Source organism: Accipiter gentilis, chromosome 1, assembly GCF_929443795.1.
Source record: "Accipiter gentilis chromosome 1, bAccGen1.1, whole genome shotgun sequence".
Lineage (NCBI taxonomy): Eukaryota > Metazoa > Chordata > Aves > Accipitriformes > Accipitridae > Astur > Astur gentilis.
The window spans coordinates 23,631,320-23,652,731 of NC_064880.1; positions in this window are offsets into that span (position 1 = coordinate 23,631,320).

Consider the following 21,412-nt stretch of genomic DNA (forward strand, 5'->3'; position numbering starts at 1 on the left):
TCCATCATTTTTCAAAACCGAATCTAGTCAGGAAATTCAAGTGAAATCTGTGAGCAATTTCCGGCCTTCTGAAACATCTTTTGTTAGAGAATTAAGTATTTGCCAAACCGAGAGCAGAAACTGCCCAGCCTCTGTACTGAACAGGAACAGAACACAAAAGCCTCCTGAACAGCAGTGATGGTGATGGAGATCTGCTCTGACCTCTGAGGGGAGGACATGTGCACCCAACCAGCAAAGAAGGGAAGGGGAACAAAGCTTCATTTTCCAGATGCTGAGAGTTTTTGGTCAGGACCCATTTCCAAACTTTCGCACCTCTACTCCTTCCCGCCCCCTGATGCTTCCCAAAGCACCATCAGGCAAAATAGTTTGGCTGAGGGTGCTGGGAAAAGCCCAGGACAGGTGACAGAGGTTGGGCTGCTCTCCTTCCACGGGATATTTTTTACACACCCGGCACAGAATGGAGAGGAGAGTGGTTCTCTTCTCCTTGTTCATGCTCATCTGCAGCCTTCCGTAAGCTGATCCAGTTCCCACACCTCTCTCACCTACACAGAGAATTTGCAGCCAATTAAATGAACTTGGTTGAAAAGCTGAGCTAGCTGGAGATCACAGCTCCCAACAGTGCCTCAGACCATGCCTGAAGCAGGATTGTGTGTAAACATCAGAGCTTAGTGCATGGCAGAGGTAGGACCCAAATCAGTCACTGTTAGACTTCTTTCTTCCCTCTCACTCACACATGCACAAAAATGAAACCCACACAGCCTCTTTTGCACAGTATTGCACAGTCCGGGGGGGGGAGAAATTAAGCCAAAGAAACATTAGAAAGAATGAAATGATAAACCAGAATGACGTACAGCAATCATAAAATGTCTAGGTCTCACCGTGCCAGGAAACCTTGTGAGGGCAACTTAGACTAGCATGCATTTTACTTACCTAGCTCAAGTAACCAACAAGCCACATGTGACAAAGTCACCACAAGCCCTGAATCATGATATTAACTCAGCTCTTTATAGCGGGTACTACTTTCCATTTAATCCAATCTCTCCAAGAGCTTTCATTCCAATCTGCCTAATCAAAGCCTTGTTATTTGTTATCATAAATTTTCAGCATTACATTTCATGAAATCTATATCCAGTTCTGTATACTCTTGTAGTAAATTCATTTTAATCACAGCACTTGTCTCTGCCATGCAGACTCATTGTATTATAGGCACTTTGAAACCTGAGTGACTTCCTTCCTTCCAGAAATAAAAATAAAGAAACTCTTTCCTCTGTCTTCAGCTTCTATCCACTTGAGCACTTTCAGAGTTTGCAGTTTTAAACAAAGATTTTCTATTACTCTTTTTCATGCTCCATTCAGCAAATGCTTTTAAAGAGCAGGCTCTTTTAAAATGTGACTCTTGTCAAGGCCCTCTTGTTGGTAGAGAACGCTAATTTCTGGGTCTGTAAGTAAGGGAGCACCTTGCTCTGGAAGCAGAGAGCATGGGAGCATACAGGTGAGCCAATCTGCCATTGTAGTGCTGCATCAAGTAACAGGCAATGTGCAGAAGAACAGAGGAATAGGATTTGCCTGCATGGAAATCCATTAGTAAGTTAGCCAGCATGGCAACTGGACTACTCAAGGAAACCTTTTCCCTGCCTTGTCCAACCATGAGCTCCAAATTCATTGGAACTTTGGTTTATACATTTAACTTTCTCTTTCCTATCCTTACTAGTATTTTTACCTGATAAGTATGTCTGGATGAAGATGCCGGCAACTGAAATCTTAATCCCTTCAGGCTTTTGGCTTCACCTAGGAATATAAAAATCTAGAAGACTCACAGGAAGCATATTTTCTTTTCATGTTCCTACCCAGATTTTGGGGGTCTGTGGGAGCACAGTACTGTTTGCTGATTTTGGCTACATTGAATCTTGTTAACATTTTTGTGTCACTGATAAGGATGCTCTCTGTGTGAGGTAGTCTTCAACAAAAGTTTCCTGCAATGAAATAGGCAAGTTTAAGAGAGGCAACTCCATGAAAGCACAGATTCATGTTGTTCTGCATTTCAGGTACTGTGTGTACAAACTCCAACTTACTCGGGTGGATAAAGAAGGGAGGGGTTGGCTTGCTCCCTACAAATGCACCTTGGCTGATTTCCTCAGCACAAAGATTGGCAGCAGACCAAGGCAGACACCGTCCCTCCTCCTTCCCGTGCTCAGAACTGAGTGGCATGTCCGATGGGAAAATGGGAGCCGCTCTTAGGAAGGGAGCTCAGAGTCTGAAGAAGTCTCCAAGCTGTAAGGAAGGCAGCAGCCAGTCTCATTTCTTTTTCCCTCCTGCATGCACTCAAGCTTGGGGGACCAAGTATGTTTCTTTGGCTTTCACCCTAAAGGGGAAAAAATCCCTAATTTTGTGGTCTACACATGCTAATTAACAGCCTTGCATATCTTCAGGTTTCAGTTTTTATCTCCACGTATCCTCTGCAGTATTGCCTTTGGGTCAAATCCAGAGCAAAAGGATCCACTTCTGGCACACGGGTGACAAAATTCCTCTCTGGATCTGTCAGGACAACTTGACCAAGAACAAACTGTTGCTACTGGCCAGTTGAGGTCTGAGTGCCACTTTGATTTACCCCAGCTCTTAAGTACAAATCTCTGGCTGAACCTACTGCAGACGAAGATTTTACATGCCTCCTCATTTAGTCTTAACTTTCTATTTTTCCCTTTCAAAGAGATCAAGGAGACTGATTGGTGTTGGTGTGTTTGTGTCAGAGAAAAGGAATCAGCTTTACCTCCGTGAGCAGCTCTCATGCTTCGTCAGAGACTTTTATACAGTTTTAAAATAATTTTTCATGAGACAAAAAAGAAAGAAGTCATGGTCAGCATAGCAGAGAACAGACATAAGGAAAGTTGACTGTATGGGACGTTTTTTTAATGCTCACACTGATTTTCAGTTGAGATAGTCTTCTACTCTCCAGAGATATAAAATTGGGTAGGAAACAATCTCAATAAGGAGCATCAGGGTTAAGCCACCTATTACCTTTCCCCTGCCCACCTTGAATTCAAGGAAAATCGGGTCTAAATGTGAATTCAATTTATCACTAAGAAAAACCACCCTGTGCTTTTCATAAAAAAGAAATTGGAAAAAAAACCCCAAAACACATCAAAAATGAGAGATCAAAGATGCAGGAACACAAGAATGACACTGTAGGTCAAATCAAGGTCCATCTAGGTCATCACTTCATCTCCCAGAGGAAGTGGTAGTGGATACCAAGCCAAGTTAGTATCATTTCTGTTTAAAGAATGTGAGAATCCTTCAGAGTGAACAAAAAGAGGATTCAAATCCTGTCCCTGCCTGGCCACTGAGACACCATCACTTCTAACCCATGCCAGCAAAATGCCAAATCAGCCTCAAATTTGTCACAATATAATTTTTTGCCAAACTAATCCCAGTCTTAGGGAATCAAGAAATTGGATAAACAGAAGGAACTTTTTCTCCGTTGCAAACCCACGACAAGACCATGGCATGCACATCTGACACATCAGACAGAAAAGCCCAGGTGCTTCCCCATTGTGCCATCCCCTCTGCTTCCTTCCCCAAAAGTGTCCTGCTGGTGGCAGACCGCATGCCTCCTCCCACCTCCCTCAGAGGACACACAGAGGAGCAGGACCGAGAGCGGAGAGCAGGACCGTGTACTTGGCAGATCTCTGCTTCTGCCCTCTGCCTCACCAGCTCTCAGAGACGAGGGCACCCGAAACCTCGGTGAGGCAGCGATGCTGCCTGTGGTCCTGGGCTGAGGGACATGCTTCAGCAGCCATGCTGGGAAGCACTCGGTGCCTGTTTCAACTTGCCTCATGTGTCTGCTCTGTGGTGCAGAAAAGACACCTTTAAACAGCCACATATATTACCACTTTAACATGTTTAAATCAATTCCACCTCCATTCAGATGAGTGTTGAAACCCCCGCGTGGCTGGCAATTCCTAGAAGAGGACAGATCTTTTCCAAAAGCTAGGCTGAACTTAAAGTAGATACAAAATAATACTATAGATTTTCTTTCTCTCTCTTGCTCATCACAGCCCTAAGATTAGCATAAAAATGTGCTATCCTAACTAAGCAGTCTGTTAACTGATAAGCTATCAAAAAATCATCTGTTATTTTTATAGCTCAAAGGCAGATGCCATTTCAAGAACCAGAGTTGATTGAGTAGGATTTTTAGTGCTTTGTAGATTTATCATTGTAAACTTGAGGTATTTTAAAACAGAATGATTCAAGTCTTGAAATATTACCTCAAGAGCAATCAAGCATTAGGATTTTTGCTGGTCTTAAGTTTTATCTGGGATGAAATTGTTTAATCTCATATCATAAAGAATTCGACTTGTTTTCTAATGCATGCACTAAAAAAAAATCTTTTCTGCATTACGGTCCAAACCGATGTAATTACTCAAAAGCATGGATGTCAAAGCTTCCCAGCTCCTCCTGCAGGGCCCCCTTCTGCACATTCTGTTCATATTCCCCTTCTCAGGAGCATATTTGGTGAGGACCTCAGACAGCCAGTTGCAATCAAGCTTACAGTATCAGGTTTAATGGTTTAATTGACTTGGCACTGATGAGATGGCCTGCCAATATCTGTCCGATTATCCTGCTGTGTGTTGTACAGACCCTTTTTTGTAAAGCTGAAGTACACATGCCGCTGCAGGAAAGGAAAGAGACTACCAACATGCGTGTTGCACACAGTAACTCAAGTGTGCTGAGTTTTTCAATAGTAGGCAGAATGATATGGGGCCAATGTGCAACTCATAGGAAGAGAGAGGAAAATGTGGAACAACGCTAACCCCATGTTACGTGTGATGTGGCCGCTGCAGCGGGAAAGTATGTATCACTGCAGAGAAGCAATCAGCAATAGACAGAGCATCGAAAAGCTCCAGTGGAGGGGCTTCTCCTTTCGTAATGAGAGACAGGTGCCAACAGGAATTAAGGGTCTGCAACCAGTTATTGCGATTAATATTGAACTTTTGTGAGTTCTACAAGCTTTCACATCAAGGCATGGGCAGACTGGCTTTCCAGGGCAGCTCTTCCACATTTTATACCAGTCAAAACAATTAGACATACCTCCAGACTGATGTCCTCTGAGAAAGAGGCGTGACATTACCCCCAAAAGAGAAATAACAGGAGTGTCAAAATACGCGTATCACCCATTTTCAGAGGAGCTTGCCTCTGATATACTTCAGTGCTTACGACAGCACAAGCTTGCAGGGTTTGCTGGGATAAACTTCCTGTCTCACTAGCTTTTACTCAGTTCAGGGTTCTCAGCACAAGAAAAGAAATCACTTCAGTCAGAAAACAGACTGGGAAACTTTTTTTTTTTTTTTTTTTTGAGCAAGAAATACTCAACCAGCCCAAAGAGACATTAAAAAGCCACAGAGTACCTAGATACAGCCTGACAGACCAAGAATATTTTTTTTTTGGGTGTTGATTCAGTGTGTCTGACATTTCAAAATGCCACATAATTGCACTCATCACCAGTTAATCCCAGTGCATGGTCTCTTGCACTGATGCTTTGCATAGTGACATGTATGCATGCAGCTGAGAGAGCTGCCATCAGAACCTGTGCGCTGCTGGGAGCCTTCTGCAAGTTTTCCTGAAGGATCTCTGGGTCCACATGCTCCTGACTCCTCCTGCAGGCAACTGAGCTCCTCATTACACAGCAAATATGCATCTTTCCCAAAGCACATTAGGCTTTACTCCATCACTGCCTTCAGGGATAGAAGACCCAGCAAAAGACTTAATGAGGTTAAGAACAGTACTAATTTATCTTTCTGAGTCTATGGGGCACCCAACCTACAGCTGCTTCCCTCAGCTTACATGCTGCTCCCTGCACATGTTATCTCAGGGGGATCCTGCAGTCTTTGGAGGGCAGTGAGGGCAGCATGGTAGGTGGCTTTTCTGCCTGCCTGCTGCGCGAGGTGCTGAGCTTTCAGGCGCCCTGCCCTCCTCTCCCCCACACAGCAGGTGTCATGTGGATTTGAGGAATACCTATAGCTTAGGAAAGGGGAAAACCCACCCTAATAGTCATTGTCTCCAGGAGAAGATGCATTTTTCATGCAGAATCCCTGACTGTCTGTCGTTGCAGGGATAAGCTCACCCTGTCCTTGCTCCAGCCCAGTCAGAAGCTGTGTTGGTGTGGTCACTGCTGAGCTCAGGCCCAGTTTGTGTGTCTAGCTGTGAGACAGGGTACCAGGCCCATGGGGCTCCCTAGGTCCTAGCCAGCAGGGAAAGCATGCAAAGAGCCAGCATCTGCTTCAGCAGCCCACCTTAACACCCCGGCTGGCATCACGGTGGCCTGGAGAGGTAACCCAAGGGGGAAGAGGCCTCACGTTAGCCTCACCAAGCTACCCTATGGTAAACATTAGAAGTGCCTACCTACTTTTAGGGTTTTACACACCTTATGCTGTGGAAAATAAAAAATAAAGAAAACCAAAACCAAATAAAAATATCCACCAGCTTTTCAAGCAGCGAAGACAAAGCTCTCCACATAGTGGCAACTGCCTGCCGAACATGGGGTCTCCTGCTAACCCTCTGCCGCTGCTAGGAACGGCTCCATGTTTCAGCCTCTTCCAGGAGTGTGCTAGGTGAATTGGTTTGGGAAATGGCACCACGTGCTTTGATACGTGCTACCAAAGCTCTGAGTGAGCTACAGTGGCATCCTAGAGATTTATATGCTCCAAATAAATGGATTTTAAAATCAAGCACAGCAAAATACTGGAGCAGGTTAAAAGCTGCTGTGTCAAAGCTGAAAGAGAGCATTAATGGTCCTGGGACACATCACTTTGTGCATGAATTTGTCCCATCAATTTTTAGCAGGCAGTTCTCTGTGAGCCCTCAACTTTTGCCAGCTATCTCCCAAAGACAGGGCAGAGATGTTTTTCTTGCCCCAAATAGTTAAAAGCCATCAGACAGCTCCGTACCTACAAGGCCAACCTTTCCCGACCTTTCTGGCTAGACTAGCTCCTGTTACATTAACCTCTGACCTCAAGTCTCCTTAATAGCAATATTCCTGGGCACTGTAATTTCCCTCCCACCATGTTGGCTCAGGGAAATATTTACTATCTTGGCTTCAGAATTTATTTTTCAACAGAAGTGGCAGGGACCACCCTATTCCACCCCCTCCTCATGCAGTACAAGTGAAGTAATTCCTGAGATATTATTTTACCCGAACTAATGTGCTTCAGAGTCTCCTTAGCTTTGCACGAAGCCCTGACTTCCTATCAAAATCAAACAGGGACCTTGTCAGATTTGAGATGGATATAAACAAGAAATGGGAGCCCATAATTGGTGATGGAAATCAGATAAGCCCCTTTTAAATACAACCATTGATAGAGAAATGGGAACTCAAATTACCTTTGATTAAGTCTCTTAAGAAAATAAAGTGAGGAGGAGGGAAAGGAGGGTCTGGCTTAGTAAAACCACCCTCATGGATAAAATCACTGGGAAAGGAGTGGAAGGAGATGGCTGTAGCTTGTCAAGCTCCCCAGGTTGGATGCAATAGGACTGGAGCCAAGGAGAAATTCCTCAACCACTGTAAGCAGTGTCAGTACTTGTGATAGAGGGTCCCCCAGAAGGGGCCATGACAGGCGTTTCATCTCTGTCTGATGCCCTCATTACTCCAGCCTCTGTAGCCAGAGACTGTGCAGAGGTTATGCACAGAAAGTCAGCTGAAAGTAGATGAGGACACACGATACCAGCTTTCTGCAGGCTTTTTAGACTTACAGGTTTGTCTCATTGCTTCCACATTTAGGTAAATCAAATTATTTCAAAACTGGACTATGAGGACTAAGGAACTTGCTTGATGGCTTCAGGGCAAATCACCTATGGATTTGGTTGTAACCCTGCTTGGTGCACCTCTAAACAGGAGAAAAAACAACGTTTTGTTGCTGGAGATCTGGCTGACCTCTTCAGCTAATCTGAATTTCTCACCATTTATTTACAGTTAATTGTAGTGACCAGGGAATTGTAGATATTTCATCCAATTGGGTATGAAATTAAATTTTTGGATGTACACTAGGCAGGGGGAAAAGAATGACTTCCAAAATGAAACTGAAATAAGCAAAAAAAAAGGAACTTCCTCTGTACAGCATACTATTTTTCAGTAGCCCTTTCTCCATTTCCACTACTTGCTCCCTCTTCCTGCTTCTCCCCACCACCCTGACACAGCTTCTTACATACTTCAAAAAACTTGTCCTGCTTTGAAAGCAAACCCCAGGCCCAAAATATCTTCCAAAGGAGCACAAGTGAGGACAAGGCAGGCTCACTAGTATCTCCTAAGAAGCGAGCAGCTCTGCTCAGCTGATGACCAGTTGATGCTGAGCCCTGGCCACAGTCCTGTCTGGGAGCTGCAGCCTGCACAGGACCCCTGGCTCAGGTGACACCTTACGCAGGAGAGCTGCCACTGCCTGCATCACAGCAGCAAATAGGGATGGACTCACTCCTTACAAATCCACTCCCAAAAGCTGTTTCAGAGCTCTGCTAGTTCTGAGCCCATGGAAACCTGTGGCAGCCATGAGGCAACCACCACACATGTATTGACTACTCCACTCCCCGTTGGGTTGGGAAGGGCTTTGAAAAGGAGAGGTGGGTGTTTTACCTGCTGCCATGCAGAGCACAGCTAATGGCTCCTGCTAGACAGCACAAGACTGAGCTGTATATGTGATGCCACGTGTTCTTACCCTGAGGATGCTATGGTGTCATGCGCTGCTCCTCCTCGCAGGGTGGAAGGAGGGCAGCACACCCGAGGAAGTCCGCTCCTGCCCAGGGACAGGTGGGCACCACAGGAAAGCAGCTGGCATCATGGGAGGGGGGAAAGGCCGAGCATAAGCAGTAGGGCGGGGGGGGGGTCACTCCTCTGGGCAGCACTAGAAGCTGTGGAGGGGAGGACCAGGCAGAGAAACGCTAGTCTTGGCTTTATTTTCATTTAGGGATGCCGAACAACACTGGGTCTCTCCTGTGCTCAGCACCTTATGCTCATGCGCAGACAGTCTGGCTCTCCCTGGAGCTTCCTGGGGCACCCGGCCGCCCCACGGAAAGCCACGGCAAGGGACTGCTCATGGCTGCTCCACAAACCCGCGCAGCCTCAGCCAGGTGTCCCCAGGGTGCCTGGGTGGCAACGCAGCACACAGGCACAATTAAGGGGACACACGCTGCGTTGCGTTAGATGTCAAAAGCTCGTTTTCACACAGCACGCCCAGCTCTGAATACGATCCAAAACCACGTCCTTTGGCGGTGCGCACCGATGCAACCGTGCTGAAGTCAAGGTCATCCCCCCAGCCCGTCACCACGTCACCTCACCCCAAACCACAGGCTGGCTTGCTCCTGCACTCCTGAGTTTCAGATCAGGCAGCCGAGGCTCAGGACAGGTAGAATTACTAAGCTACTGTAAGTAATACCTTCAGCTTAATTACAGACCAAAACGCTATTTGCGGGTCAGTACTCTGTCAGGATAAATAAGCATTTTCACACAGTATTACATTTCTCTATTTCTTTTGGCTGATAATATTGGATACTGCCCAAGTCAGTCCCTAATGACCACAATAATCATTCTTATCTGGACTCTAATCAGTGTCATATGTAACCTTATCACGCACGCATCTTTGTAAACATGCAGTGTTTAAACAAGTGTAAGGTCATAAGGAACTCTAATATTTTGAGCAAGTTTGTGAAACACAAACTATTCATTTTTTGAAGAACATTTAAAATTAAAACTTCTGATTCTGGAAAACTGGATATTTGGGGGCTATTGGATTGAAATACAGCTGCACGCAAAACTGATCTTTATAGTGACGGATGGGTCCCTCTGTGCAGATAAAACCCAGATTTAAAATATTTCTTTTAATTGTTATTGTCTTTGTGCTCAAGGACTGATTGTGGGAAAAATGCCATTCTCTGACCATAAAAATAAAAAGAAAATACAATAAAGCAGTAATTGGTCAATGATGATTGAACTAACGACTTTACAGTGCCAGTCAAACACACATAATAATTGCTCTTTGGACTCTTTATGAAGGTACACCACTGTTTCATAAGACTAATCCAGCATTATAAATTCTACATTTTCTGTCAGTTTCCACCATTATCACATAAGCCTTATGATAAATTGCATACATTATTAAAGTTTCCTAATTTAGACAACATAACATATGATAAAAACGAAGGGTTATCTCCACTGAAAGCAGGTCAGATGCAAGTTGTCACCAGGATGGCAATTACTTCTTTTTTTTTTTTAAACCTGAATGACAAGGCTTTGGAAGTACTGGGTGCTAGGATCTGCCCCCTCCTCCTGCAATGGGAGGCAGAGATCACATCAAGCTCCAGGGAGCTGCAGAGGGGACAGGTGGAGGGACCTCACCTGCGGCCTCAGCCCTGCCCAGCCTTCCACTGGCACGAAAGCTGAACCCGTCTGCAGCCAGCTTCCTGGGATCCAGATGTGGGCACTCCATGGCTCGGCCACCTCAGCTGCTCCAAGTGTGGTGTGTCGATACGCCCCCTTCGCTGCAGCAGCCACGCTCTGAAACTTTGAAGCCTGTGACCGCTCTCTCATGACAGCTGGCACTTTGGAGAAGAAAGGCGCACTACCAGCCAGGAAGTGGGAAAGCCTGGCAACAGCCGAGGGGTTCAGGGCATTACCCAAGTTTTCTTGCATCCAGCTGTGACATGCTGCTGTAGCAGATTACTCAGCTGTCCGACTTCTTCCACTCCAAGGAAGAGCAGAAGGTAGCTTCACGGAACAAGCAATAGGGAACATTTCCAGGTATCGTTACCTACTGTTCTCATAGTTGTGCCAAAAGGTGCCCGCTAAGATCAGGGCTTGCCTGTGCTGCCATTCAGGTGAGTCCTCACCCTTAAGCACTCCCGACACAGATGCAGCAGGGAGCAGAGGGAGGAGAACACCAAATCCATCGGTGTCTCGTGCAGAGAGCCAGTGAGGCTGAGGAAAGGCAACAGACTCTCCTGAGATCCCTTTATTGCAGGAAGGGGAAAGGAGCTCCTCTTTTCCCCCAACACCCCTGTTAAGGGCTTACAGACAGGCCTTAAATTCTTGGGGTTGTTAAATGAAGTTGGAAAACCTTCCTGTTTTCCTTAATCCATATCTGAAGCCTAACAGTGCTCCCAGAATTCGTATTTTACTTTTTTTTTTTTCCTCTCTCTTAAATGTAGACTTGGAAACATATCAGGAGAAGACCACAATTTAATTTGCAACATCAGGATAAGCTTCTCCAGCAATTCTCCATCCTGGTTGCGCCCTTGCTTCCAGTTCCAGATCTGCTCTGTGGGATGTGCCAAGGAAGCCAGCGCTCCACTCCAGTGAAATCGCATGGGGTCCTTTCCCTGTGTGGTCAATTCTGAGACTTCACAGCCTCTGTCAAGCATGCTAATAAAGTTCTCAGTAGCTGGCTGTGTGACTGTCTATCAAACACTACCACAAAGGAAGGCATTTGCTCTCCACAGCAGCATTCAGTTATTGCTAGCTAGCAGGGGCCATCTCTGTGCTCCAACTGGACGGCCTTTTCAGCCCTTTCTGGAAATGACTGGTCAATGCATAAAGTGACACAGACTCTGACTGTGTGCCAAAAAACCCTGTACGGTGCCACAGGCATATATTAGCGTGACCCTTGGCATTTTGGTATTACCCAAGAAGCAACACCATCTTCCCCCAGCACAGGCTCTACCATGGTGGGAAGCCATGGCACGAAGCGCCAGGAGGAGGTAAAGAAGCAGGCCTTGAACCAGGGGTGCTCAGGGCCCCAGGCAGGTCTCCTGCATGCTCCAAATTGTACAAGAAAATTAATGAGAAATATCAGATAGAGATAAAACCTCACATGGAGGAGATAAAATGTGCTTGTATGTCAGTGAAATCTCTATAGCACCAAATCACACCATACACTTTGCATATCCACATACAAACACATAAGGGAAGAAATTAACAGAATTCCTTGAGTCTCGGAGTAAAGTACTGAAAAAGCTTTGCTCCATCGTATGTTGGTCACATGCACTGGCATTGCGGGACTTACAGCCCAGGTTACAATCACATCTCTGGTGGAAGGGGTGAAGACACAAGCCAAAAGAACAAGGAATTTGCAGTATATGCAAAACTGAGAGAGGAATTTACACATTAAAGCTAACACTGCATGCTAGGCAGTGGGGATTCCCCCACTGTAGGATACTGCATGGGACTGTGCTTCCTCATCTGCCACAATTTGTGTGTCAGAGAAGCCAGGGTTGTGGGGAGAAAGGATTGCGCAGTCCCCTTGTGCACTGGAGGGTGGGTGTCCACAGCCTGCTGTTGTTGCATACAGTTGTGCTGGCTCAGGGCTGGGGCAGGACAGCTGGCATACCCAGGCTGTCTCCCAAAGACCCATGCCAGGCAGCTGGAGGTGAGCGGATGAAATGTGGTCTTTGTAATTAAGCTTTTGTCCACTGTATGTTACCTTGAAGAATGCACTGAGATCACCAAGTGAAAATTACGTCTTAGTCACTGAGCTCTGAAAGGGTGAAATTTTGGCTTTCCTCTGCATCAGAGACTTATCTACATACATTATCCAAGTGAAATCCGGATACACGTCAAAGGAAAACCATTAGAATTAGCCTAGACTGCAGAAGACAAAGCATTCCTTGTACCACAACAGAGTTGAAGCACACCTGAATGATAACATCAGGAGTTACAGCTTTGGCTCATGGGTCATGGCACAAAGTTCCTCAGACCTGACCTTGACCCGCAGCTTCTGGAGAGGAGGACAGCTTCGTCAGCCCACAGCCTCTGCCAAACCAAGAATAACTGCCAGGTAGGAATTTAGAAATAGTAATTTCATCCTGAATTGCCATCAGACAACAATGCTATTTCAACACAGGGGACGTGGGCTGGGTCTGAGGCAGCACCCAGGAACACACTGCAGCCTTTAACCATCCTGTGCCCAGGGCCCAGGCATACCACCCAGCCTGACAGCTCCGGGGCAAGGGGATTGTGAGGCTGGCCACTCACATTTTAAATGGTGAACACTTACTGTACTGATCAAAATTTATATTTGCTCTGTGCAGGCAGCAGTCTCAAGCATCAAAGCTTCTGTTTCAACACTGTGCCAAAACCCATAAAGTTTAAGGCTTGACCAAGCATTGATTCAACACTAAAGCAGAAGCCTGGACTCTGGAGACTACTCAATAGCTGGATTAAATAAACACTTTAAAAATACCTCTAGTGCTGCTAATAAAAACTGAGACTAAAGAAATGCATAGGTGAACCTTTGTTTGCTGAGTAGAGTTTTTATTTTCATATATATAATTATATTTACAACAGGAAAAATGTTTTCTAAAATATAAAAATAAAAGCATTCACAGTGAAATCAAGGTGCTAAATATGGGTATTTTAAGACACAGGTGAAATTAATTCTATTTGATGCTCGTTAACAGGGCGCAAGGGTCCTGCCAACAGTTTCTGTCTCTTTTATGGAGAAGGAAGACAAGGAAAGATCAGTGGGAGTGAAAGAGCGGAGACAAGGAGGAGAACATGAGTTACAGCAGCATCCGTAGCAGCCAGCACAGCTTCAATGTTTCAAAGGTTCAAAAGACCAAACAAAAAACAGACATATTTTTTTGTGACAAATTCATCTGAGTTTTCGATCAGGCTGACGCAGATGTTAGCTAGATGGCGCAACCGCATACTTACAAGCTGCTTAACACCCCAAGCTTGACCTGACCAGGGCACATAGGGCACGTGGCCTCTCCCCTCTCCTTATCTAAGCACAACCTGATCAGTAGTATGTCTCCAAGAGCAGAAAGACCAGAAACAGAGCTGGAAGTGCTGACAACTTCATCAATGGTTTCACTGTACCATCCATTTCTCTTAAACCTGCTATCCCAGAGTCATGTGATTCCCCAGAAATAAAAATTAGTTAATGGATAGCATTTAAAGCTCTGGAAGCGATTCTACTGGGAGTAAAAGTATAGCTGCAAAGAGACCGTGCATGCTTCCAGGCTTACAGTGAGGTTTAAAATATTTGCTTGGGGCTAACAAAGAAAATATCATCATTGTACATATGGGATTGTGCAGGCAATGGAGGAATGTGAAGACCCTTGCTAGGTCCCAGTGCTAGGACCAGGGCAATACAGAGACAGACACCCAGGGGTACTCCTCCAAGAGGGTAGCTTGGATCAGGAGGGGGAGGGCAGCTGTACACTGCACTGCTTGGGATCACCTGGCTGAGTAGCACAGTCCAGTCCATCTGGAAGGAGTAACTAATTATACCCCACCTCTATTTATGTCTAATTTTAACAGCAAGTTTCCTAGGATATAAAACGTGATCTGTTAGCAGTCAGACTCAGAACTAACGAATGTCAATAAGCACTGTGTTTCCCGAGTGTTTTTGAACATCTCCATTTAGTGCTTTGGATTTAAAGAACAAATCAGATAGGCTCTTCCTGGCTAGACCATTTTACAAAAATAGATTTCAAATTATGCCTTTCTTAGGATTTTCTCAGCTTTCTAAAAAATGCCACCATTAAACACCAACAGACTGAAAAAACCCACCCCCAAAGATCTGATTAAAATAAGTTATTGCCTTCCTAGAGTGAAAACAAAGTTCGAGACTGGGCCACAGAGGCCCTCTCATGGCTCCAGCACAGAAAGGAAGGGTAATCAAAAGTGTACTAATGCACAGTCGAAAAGAGCTACCCCAAAAAACCTAACAAAGTTTCATTTTGTTTTTTTTGTAAATTGCTCTACCTAATAAAGTAATTTACTTGATCTTTCTCCTCGCAATATTTATTTGCTGACAAAACCCACTTGGTGTCCCCTTGGTTAATATTCTCCAGAGCTTCCCTGTGTTGCCCTGCCAGCACCAACATGGGACGTGCATCGTTTGTGTTTTCTGTGAGACTGTAACGGGGCTGAGAGCTGCCAGAATGTACCTAAATTGTTTCCACTCCAAGATTACTTATTTTCATACTTTATTCCATGATGACAAATAGATTTAAATTCTTTCCTACTATTAATCTTTTATCATTGGGTTTGACAACTTTTAGTGTTTGAACAAGCGCTCAGCAAAGAAAGTCAATGGATAGCATGCCAGAGGCAAAGGTAAGGCCACAAAGATGAAGTATAGTTAAAAAATGACAGCTACACCTGCCCTCGTTAGCAAACAATTGGGTTATTTACAGTCCAAACATACTGGAAGTTGGGGAGATGCTGCACTGAACACCCTGCAAAGAGGGAATTATAGTAATCAATTCTCGTGGTCAAAAAGACCAGGGCTGCTCCTAGGAGTTTACCACAGGACACAAAAAGGCTCACCACAGCCTACGCAAACTTCACAACAAAAAAACCCAACCCAACCCCCAAATCCTTTGATATCGCATCAATACGTAACAAATTTCCGAGAAAGTGTGAGACCAAAAGCCTTGCTAAGGCTGTCAGATCAATGAACTACCTCTGAGCTTCCCTTCTCGCTAGGAAAGGGAACAGTGGAAGGAGCAGCTTTCTCTTACGATACTGCTACCCCATGCAGGATTCCCTTGGCTAAAGAGAAACGTGCTCCAACATTTCTTTCAGCTTAAATCTTCCAGAGCATCTTTATATTGTCCACAGGTAAAAAAATACTGATGTACAACAGTCAAGAGTCACAAAATCCATCTTCTGCTTCTAAGGGACCTATCTGCCTAGCTTCACACGTGATGAATCCAAGGACTTGTGTGATGTTTCCTAGATGCTGCACACCAGACCCTTTAATGGCACACATGGACACCCTGAGGCCCTTTATCTTCTGAACAGCAGGAACCAGAGCTATATCATCTGGGCCTGCTAGTCATCAGTACAGCCCTTGGTAGCAAGCACTGCTGGGCATTCAAAGAAGGCACCCAGCAGCCTTGTATAAAAGCAATGAGAGACCCTTTCCAGGATGAAATCCCTACACCAGGGAATCCCTAGTACCTAGGAAGGCTTGGGGTAGCAGAATAATGTGGGTTTGATCAAGTAAGCAGATGAGGAAACATCTTTGAAAGGAAAAAGCTTGGGATCAGCCCATAGCAGCAAACCATTTTCCAGTATTAAACCTTAAGGATAATTTTGAGCAGAAACGTCCCAGAGAGGACATTTACTCCTGGTCTAGCGTATCTCTCTTTTATCTCCCTTAAGTGACATGTAAGACTTTTCCTAATACACCTTTTAAATCCTGCAAGTGAGTAAAACCTGAGTACCTCACTGCTGAAGCCTACAGTCAAAGCATTCCTGTTCTCCAAATGAATTTTCCCATTTCTGAAAAGTTTTGAGATACCCCAGGTAGCTTGGTGCCAATCAGCTGCTGATTTTGGTAACTGGCAAAAAATATCAGCCTTTTTTTTTTTTTTTTTCCAGAGCACTGATCTTGAATTGCAGAATGGAATTGCAGTTTGGATTTAAGGTTTTCTGTAGTCATCTGAGTCATGAAAGATATTATATCCCTTTAATCTCAGAATTAAATGGCAAAGTAAGTGCCAAACTGCACGAAAGTCACTGGTTCAATCTGGAGGAACTACCTTTCTGTAAAAGAGCCGGGACAGTAAGGTGAGTTCCTGAAGCAGTAGTGTTGGTGTTATGTGAGCAGGGTTGCAGGTGGAGATTTAACCCCAGCCACAGGCACCAAGATGTGATCCTTCTGCTACAGAAACTTAACCTTATGTTTCATGTATCACTAAAATTGTGAACTTCACTGCCTGTCATGCACAGCAGAAAGTCCTGATGCAGAACAACTTCCTTCACGTCTATGAGAACAGTACAGCTGTGTAGAAATATGCTGTTTTATAAAGCTGTGTAAGAAAAGAGTTAACTATACAAACAGTGAAGTTAACACTCCATGAGAACTACTGCAGCATGGACCACAAGACTAGCAAACACACATAGGAACCCTGAACAGAGTAGAAAGATCAAAATTAGCCCTCTGGGGCATGTGGTTTGCTACTCTGCCTGTTTAAATAAGCTTACATTTTTAAATTCACTAACAGGAGGCACCTTCTGCCAGCATTTAAGCATTTCATTCTGAGGGGTGAATTTCTCAGGCCCTGGAAGCTGTAACACAAGCATGCAGCACCTCAAAAAGAAAATCGGGGAGTTTGCTTCTCTGCCCCAGCCTCTCCAGCCCCTTTCCCAAGCCCACAGCAGCCACATCCCTGGGCTGACACAGACCTGCACTGAAGTCATGCTTTACATGAGAAGGAAACAGTTGGCAAACTTCTGAAAATGTTGTTTGTTAACCTTTTTTTCTAATATGGCTGGTTTTACAACTAACACATCTTTTCATGGCTCGGCTGCACTTTCTCTTTAACTTGGGTTTTATTACTCTAGAAATATTTGGAGGTTGATGTATTTAGTCAGTGAATCATCTGGGGGCTCTGTTGCTCTGAATGGAAGGCTGGTACTATTAAACCAAAGTTTCTTTTCTGGTACAAAACTGCCCCACACATATTTGGGCACTTTCAAATCTGTTCAGAGCATCTCCTTGCACAAGGGCTGAGACCCTCCAGGGACTTCTGCTCACTCCAGCGGTGCAGTGGTGTCAATGGCCCCTCATCCAGCCCCTGACCTCCTCTGTTCCTCATGAGCCCCTCTCCCTGCCCACCGTCCCCCTTGGCAGTGAAAAGCCCCACCAGAGCTTTGTCAGAGCCCCACAGAGCACCGCACTGGTCCCTCGTTTCCATTTTCTTTCCGCTTTTGGATCACACACTGCTGATTTGAACAAACTAGAGGCACCTCATTTACTCGCTCCCTGAGCCAGGGGTACGGTGCAGACAAGGCTCCTTTCCCTGTCTGCCTCTGCAGCACAGCCTAGAATTCAATTTCTGTAGGACTCAAGTGCGTCTGGGGGAAGATGCTGCCCTACAGCAAGAAGCATGCCACAACAGGGGGAAAAGGCATGCGAAAGGAGTTAAACCTCTGTGGCAATAGTCCCTGGATGTTATCCCAGTGCTAAAGGCCCCAGCAAGCTTGCAGCTCTCCCCACACCAGGCTGCAGGCAGCACAGGCCACGTCTCTGATGGTGGGAGATGACAGCACAAGCAAGAGAAGGTCTCTGCACTCGCCTGGCCATACCCGGCACCCACCTCCAAAATACTACACCTACTCAGTTCTGTTGGCTTACTGAAACCCTTTAACACAGCTTCCCAGAGCAGGGAGAAACAACTTTCTTTTCAAAATGGAAACGTCACAATACTTCTGACTTGCAAAAAACAACAAAAAAATTACCATCAGATATGTTTGTGCAGCAAGCTCATTCTTCCCTTTTTATAAAGCCACAAGAGATATAAAATATAGAACATCCAAGGACCACATGAAAAGGATGTCTGGATCTGTTAAAACATAAAGAAGGCTCTACCAGCCAAGGGCAAAAGTTTAGCAACAATAAAAGTGTCTTTAGGTTTTGGTGTTGTTTTTTTTTAAAATGCATAGAGAGAGGAAAAGAGTTTGTGGTCATGTTTTCCAGCTTTATGTATATTTGTCTACCATTTTAATATAAACAGGGTGTATTTATAAAGCCTAAAGAAATGGGAAACAGATTCACTGGTTTCTAAATGCCAAGAAGTCTCTTCAAGGATGATAAGCAATTAAAGAGGAAAGTCAATCAAACTTTTATGACACTTCTGACCAAGGCTTTTATTTTTATTGCACAAAATCCAATGTGACAACAACAGATATATACAGTAGCAGCACCCACCCGTCCTTCTGTTGTGAGGGGCCTGCCAGCATTCCCAGTAAAATCCCACTTCTAAGAGGAAAACAATGCTTGAATTCACGTACCCTTTGACAGAAGAGTTCTCAGTACTTCTGAGTATACTAATACACACAGGAAAGCATATAGAAATGGATATACATGTACAACTTCCATATGCATCCACAAATACTCTTTTAGAGAAATTCTCCACACAGCCCCTAAGGAAACATGATCTGTTTTCTATAGCAAATGCTCAGGGGAGTCCAGAAATCCTTCAGTAGTCCTGAAAAAATTAAGCAGAAATGGAATAAAGTAGGAAAGCAGACAATGCAGCTGGTGCGTTATTTTGCACCAGTCCCAAATATTCAGCTTGCACAGTGGTACAGACAATTTTATATTGACAAGGCAGAACTTCAGTTGTCAGGTTTTGACAGGCCATTTTGGTAGTGAAGAAGGTTTGGCTTTTTCCTGGGAGAGGGGGAAGGGGGAGAGGTGCTAATTAAAGACACAGAGCATATTATGTGCCCATGGAAAGAGAATTGGAAAGTCTCACTAGTGGCTCTTTTGATAAAGGATATCCAAAACCGGTGAGTAAAATACAATGCAGTGGAAGGGTCTGTATATTTTACAGAAGAGGGGTGCTGCATACTCCAAAATGTATGGTTCCTATCTAAAATAAGAAGTTATAGAAATTTTGAGTCCAATTAATGAAGAATGTTTTAGGAGATAAGAGTATTATGTCATTAAGCAACTGCAACTTATACATCAAGTAGCCAGAAAAGAAAAAGCAAGACAGGGCCAGGGGAAAATGAGTAACAACCTTTTTGAGATAAAATGTCTTTTTAAAATATTATTTTATTTATTAAAACCAAATTCTTGTGGTAACTCAGTTGTTGGTACTGACCTGGAGACTAAGAACAGCCTCATTGTACCGTCTGTAGTTGTTGTAACAAACACACCCTCCCTGCTAGAAATCAGCAGAAGCCACAGAAGCCCAGCTATACACTGTAGTACATAGGAACCGGGGGGGGGACAGATGGATGGCCACAGAAAAAAGGCTGCTTTCAGCTACAATATGTTGTCCTATACAAAGAAGAATGTTTATGTACAATGAGTAAGGGTGGATTGTTAAGACCTTCATTTTTGTGGCATTTCTTATCCTTGCCACAAACTAGATCAGAGTAGATAGGAAAACACATACTGCACTGGGCTCCGGAGACCTGGCAGCTGTACTGTCCCCACACTGCAGCTCACCTTCCAGCTGACTGAGCACCCCATTTGTCCTGCCCACTTCTACAACACACAAACACCACCACATCTTACTGCCTCCTAGCTCTGCAGGGAAAGTGAGACCTGAATTTTCTAACCCTTTTTTAAAAAACATTTTAAATGAGTCAGTTCCAAAGCACTTGTAATGGCTTGGTTCACTGTGCTGTTATTTTTTTCTTCATCTCCTTCAGCTTACTAGCTCTTGAGAGTTACCTGCCAGAATGCAAAGCTCCTTTATTTTTTCCATCATCACTTGGGGATGAGCGTCCTCAAGAGACTGAAGTGTTTACTTTTTGTTCAATTTTGGCATAGATGCTCTGAGCATTATTTTATCTGTCAGATGAAATTCATCCTGGTGTAAATCCAGAGTAAATCCCAACTCTAGTAAGTCACTGAAATTACTCCAAAATTATACAACATGTAGGATTTGATCCTGAAATTGCAACAGGCTTTCCTTCCAGACAAGCTAAGCCCCAGTGCCTTCTCAGCCCAGAGGTTAGAGCAGCCACCTGTACACTACCCACCTAAACCTGGCAAATCACAGGCAGTTGAGCACTGGGCCTCTCTGGCACAGTTTACTAGAGACAAACACAGCAAAAACGCAACAAACGGTTATAGCCAAGGAATGCGGGGTGGGGGTTGTCTTTTGTTGTCTTGGTTTTATTGTAAGCTACAAGTTTGGGGTTTTTTCTTTCTTTTTTTTTTTTGATGCAGGCTCACAACTCCCACTGCCCTACGAGGGATGTGTTCACATGTGTCCAAAGACTGAAGAGCCCTCAGCAACAGTCAAGTTACCAAACAGCTCATGTCTTGCAGACATGACTCCCACCCTTGCTGCCAGATTTGATTCAGGAAGGCAGAAAAAGGTAAATGTAATGTGACATGAAAAATACGGGCAGGTATCAGCAATGAACTAATAAAGCAGGCTGTCTGCTCTTAAACACCAGGAGACTGCTCTACATTAGTAAAGCAGAATTAATAATTCACATTGAATAATCTGGAAAATTAGACCTTCTGACTATGCCTGCAAGCAGCTTACAATTTGGTTTTATTCATTATTCCTGGAAATATCTATGAATAATTCTTGGTCCACTAGAATTGCTGTGGGAAGCAAATTCAAACAGGGGAATGAGCACAGCTTTGGCCAATACAGCGAATTTTTTTTGTTCAGACACATGTAGTAGTCAGCTGACTATACTGTCAATGCTGAAGTATTTGCTCAGCTCCCCAGCAACTGCTCCATTTTCTCCACTAAAAAGGTAAAACATTTAACATTTTCATTTTTGGTCTGAGGTACCACGACAACATATGGTTGTTTCTATGCTTGTTTCAAGTTGCATTTAGCAACAGGAAGAAGGTGGAAGAAGGCAAAGTAATTTACTTTGTGGGAGCCAAACCTGATAACATCTGATCTTCCTTGGTGTCCCCCTCCCAGAAGGGGTTTG